Below are 4,830 nucleotides of genomic sequence, written 5' to 3' on the forward strand. Positions count from 1 at the left end.
TTTCATGAGCCTAAATCACATAATTATACTCTCCTTGTGATAGTGAATAAATGCACCAGTTTTTGTCACCTCAAGTACTTGTTTGCCCAGTTTTTGGAGCTCAAACCAAACATAATTTCTAATTTTCTGACATGTTTGTTTATAGGTGATTTTAAGTAAGAAACTTCAATAGTTAATATCTTCTAATTGAGAGTTCTTCATGAGATGATATTTGATAGGGTAAGAGTATGTAGAACAAAGAATCAGTGTGTTTGATTTGAAAGCCTAGTTAGGTCTTTGTGTCAATTTTTAAGGCTAGTCAAAGGACCTCCTAGCACCAAGTTGATAAGTTGAAGAAAGAGGTAGATATTGTTCTCTTCGATGGTTTCCTTGCCAGAGCAGTAGTTGCTAGTGGTGCTTCTACTAGTCTTTATGAAGCATTAGAGATTCATGATGGAGGAAAGCACTATTTTGGAAAACATGTTTCGAAGGCTCTGTCAAATGTCAATACAATTATTGGACTTGCTCTTATTAGCAAGGATCTAGTTGATCAGAATGGAATTGATAACTTTATGGTACATATTCTTGATGTAACCTAAAATGAATGGGGCTGATGCAAACAGAAGCTTGGAGAAAATGCCATCTTCGTAGTATCTCTGGCTATTTGCAAAGTAGAGGCTCATGTGAAGAAAATTCCTCTTTATTAGCACATTGCTAATATTGTTGGGAACAAGAACTTAGTGATGCCTATACCCACCTTTATTATCATCAATGAAGGCTAACATGTAGGCAAAAAACTTGCAATGTATGAGTTCATGATCCTTCCTATAGGAGCTTCCTCATTTAAAGAGGCCATGGAGATGGGTTCAGAAGTATGGTTAGGATGCAACAAATGTTGGTGATGAAGGTGGCTTTACTCCAAATATTTAGGGAAACAAAGAAGGGCTAAAACTACTAAAAATTGCCATTAAGAAGGATGGATACGCTGGAAAGGTTCTCATTGGTATGGATGTTGCTGCATATGAGTTTTATGGTCAGGATGAAACATATGATTTAAACTTCAAAGAGGAGAATAATGATGGTAGCAATAAGATATTAGGATCTGAGCTGATCAAGCTGTATGAATTATTTGTTGATGAATATCCAATTGTATCAATAGAGGATCCATTTGATCAAGATGATTGGGAACACTATTTCAAATTTACAGCTACCATTGGAGAGAAGGTTCAAATTGTTCGATGATTTATTGGTGACTAATCCAAAGCATTTTGCAAAGGCGATTAATGAAAAATCATGCAATACTCTTTTGTCGAAGGTGAACCAAATTGGTTTAGTAACTAAGAGTATTGTCGATGTAAAATTGTCCAAGCAAGTAGGATGGGGAGTAATGACAAGTCATTGCCATGGGGAAACTAAAGACACCTTCATTGCATATCTAGTAGTGGGATTGTCTATGGGCCAAATAAAGATTGGTGTTCCATGTCAATTTGAGTGACTTGGCCAATATAACCATCTTTTACAAAGTGAGGAGGAATTGGGGTCAATTCCTATCTATGCAGGTGCAAATTTATGTAAACCTATAGAGCCATACTAAAACAAGGAATGCAATATGCAATCAACATCCTTGAAAGTTTTGTTGTTAAGAAATAGAAGAGTGTCTCACAATAACAAAGATGCATTATGTTTGAATAAAAGGGGTAGTGTGAATATACAAAGCTACAGGTTAAAAGTGACCCATGCATGACAGAAGATAGGCTCCACACACAACAATAGTCTACAAAAGGAAGATGCTTCTATATAAGTGTAGAGTACTCCATGTATGGAAGAAGAATGCATGCATAAAGGAAAAGTGCAGGCAAAATATAAGAGATCTACATAAAAGGAGCAGAGGCACACACCATGGGAGAAGACGACACAAGGCAAAGCCCATGATAGAGGGAAGAAACCCACTCAATAGGATTGCTCATAGCAAAGAGAGCTCCATGAGCAACAAAAGTCCCACATGCACTGGGTACCAGGGTTTTAAAGGGTTTAAATGTAATTACACTCACAAAGAAGGTTGTCTTTAAGACATGGCTTTGGAAGCCATATTCTCACATGGTAGGCTTGGCTTGTGAAGGGGCCAAAGTCAAATTATTTTGACTTGCTAACTAAGACCAAAGAAATACGTATGAGAAAAAGCTAGTTCTAAAGCTTCTATGGTGCTACAAGTAGCTCGTATGGGTGAAATATGGATTTGCAAAGCATTAAAATGATTCAAAAATTGGAGCATAGCATAAGCACGTAAAGCAATTTTTAAAGGCTCTTGGTGGTATGCTACCACCCATATGGCTGTAAAAGAAAACTTTTAAACACTCACGAGATCGTAAGAACATAAACCAAAATTTAAAGGGTCTTGGTGCTATGAGTTTCTTAGCCCAACGTAAGAACATAAGAATAAAATAAAGGGGTATTAAGGGGAAATTTAAAATGTTTAAAATGTCTAAAATGGTGTAGGGCCTGCTAGGTTGTGTGCAAATTAGGATTTGACACATGGCATTAGTGAATTAGGAAAAATTGAAAATTAAACTCAAAGTTTAGAGATTTCAATGTAGATTTTCAAATGTTAATGTTAAAGATTTGAGTATTTTAAGTTTTTATATAGTTTGTACTATATAAATCTTTTAACTTTTTCAATTTTATTGCAAATCCATGAACATGAGCTTGAATTTCAAATGGCCACCACAGGGGCATTTTTTGTCCAAAATAGGCACTTCAATATACTATTGGAACTGAGAAGAGATGAACTATTCATTTCTGGGGTCAATTTTTAAGCATGTCTTCACCAATTAGATCTACAAGTAGATTTGTGTTTTTTGGGGCATTCTTAGTGGAATAGGAAAAATTCATCATGGAGCATCAAAATTATTTAGGAGACAATCTTTGAAGTTTTTAGAAGCCTGAAGTGATTCTAAAAGATTTTCTTGGCTTCTAGAGTTCAATTTTAACCAAATGTTGCCTTTGCCTTGTTACTAGATTAGGCATCAAAATCAATTTTGTTCTTTCAATCAAATATCTCAGATATTTCTTGCTATGGGAAAGAAAAAATGATGAGGATTTGATTTTACAGTTTAGGGAAGAGATTAGAGAGATGTTTTAACACTGTTAGGAGATGTTTTCCAAGTGGACACATGTCATCTTCACAATAGATATGGGAATTCATTCTCCTCTATATTATTCTTTCTTCTTCTCTATTGTAGTAGTTGGCAATTTTCTCTGTGATACTAGAAAGGTTCCAATTTTCACTATGAAACCAAGGTTTTTGATGGTTTTGCTTCTTCTCTATTGAGCTGAGCTTTGGTAATGAAGGCCACACATCCATTCTTGTATAGATTCTCATTTCATTTTCATGTGTTGTTATTCTAAGATATTGGAAATTAACGATAGATCATGTGAAGTATCTTGAGATTCATTTAGTTTTACCAACTGATGTATTCACTCTTTCCAAGGATGAATGCAAAGGGGATTTACAATGAATTATATGGGTTTTCTTATTCTGTCTCTTGATTCTTCATATGCTATTAGCTTTGTAATTGAGTGAATAAGGTTCATTTGATTTAAGATATCTTGGATGAGTTGTGTATTAGATCTATTTTTTATTTGTACTCAAGGAGTTAAGTAAATTCTTCAATGATCTGATAGGGTTTTTGGGTGTATGGAGGGGATATTTCATAAAAATAGAATTTGCGGAATTCAGTTGACAAACTTAATTGTAATGCAATTAAGTTAGGTCATCCTTCTAGCAATGACTCTATGTTTCAATGGATAAGGTATTGATCACTAAATCAGATGTAGGCTAAGATGAAATTTGTTTGCACAAATCATCTTAATCAAAATAAATTTAGTATTTCATGTTTTGTAGTGGGCTAAAAAGAATTAACCCTCACTTAGCTTATGGTTTCATAGGTTATGATTTGTATCTATTTCATTCCTATGTCATTGCATAAGTATTAGAAGATAAAAGGGGTTTCATTTGAAATTATTATGTTTAGATTTATGTTTTAATTGCATTGGTACCATATATCATAACCTCAAGGTTGAACTGTCTAGGTCTTGTAGAGTCTGAACTAAAGGAGTTATGCCTTATAGTTGGCCCAAGAATGCAGTTGAGTGTATCTATCTTAGGAATTTTCTAGCCTTTGATGGATCAGTCTGGTTTCTTGAGTATTTTCAAAACTATTAAATCAGGAGCCAACATGTAGAAGATGATAAGTTCATCAAATCCATTGAGCTTAAAAGTTTCCTCTACAAATTTAAATAGAGTGAACTAGTTTTGAAGTTAAAACTAGAAGAATATGAGGAGAAGATCTAGGAATTAGTGGAGAAACTTCATCGATATCACCCAAGGAGAATAGTAGTGACTCCTAAAGAGGTCAGATACCTATTACAAAGAAGTGGTATGCTTCTAGTGCCTAACTAGGATATAGAACATGCTTTCATGCTTGACTAGATAAGGAGACAAGAAAATGCAATATCTTATGAGGCATTTGGTACTGGTGGACTTCAAAGAGGATCAAATTTCAATATTGATTCAGAGTCCTTGGCAGTATGGAGGATGGCCCTTGATACTAATAAGCCAAAGTTATTGGATGTACAAAACACTTCCCAAGGAAACATGATAGTTTGGACTCTACAGGGTACATTAGGGACATAAATCTATGAAGCAATGAAACACTTCTCATTCATGAATTAGGTTAATGTGTAAGAGATATAGAAAAAATTGCCTAGAACTTTCCATGACTACACAAATGTTAGAAAACTCTATGAAGAAGAGCTTAGGAAGAGCCATATTTCTAAATAGAAGATAGAAGA

At 34.5% G+C, this 4,830-nt stretch overlaps 1 pseudogene; it reads left to right on the forward strand.

Moving 5' to 3' along the window:
- The first annotated feature begins 204 nt into the window (after positions 1-204).
- On the forward strand, positions 205-1,573 carry LOC149560667 (enolase 1 pseudogene; annotated as a pseudogene).
- The last annotated feature ends 3,257 nt before the right edge of the window (positions 1,574-4,830 follow it).

Source organism: Cupressus sempervirens, chromosome 4 (assembly GCF_028749045.1).
Source record: "Cupressus sempervirens isolate cs-2001-9-10 chromosome 4, ASM2874904v1, whole genome shotgun sequence".
NCBI classification, from domain to species: Eukaryota; Viridiplantae; Streptophyta; class Pinopsida; order Cupressales; family Cupressaceae; genus Cupressus; species Cupressus sempervirens.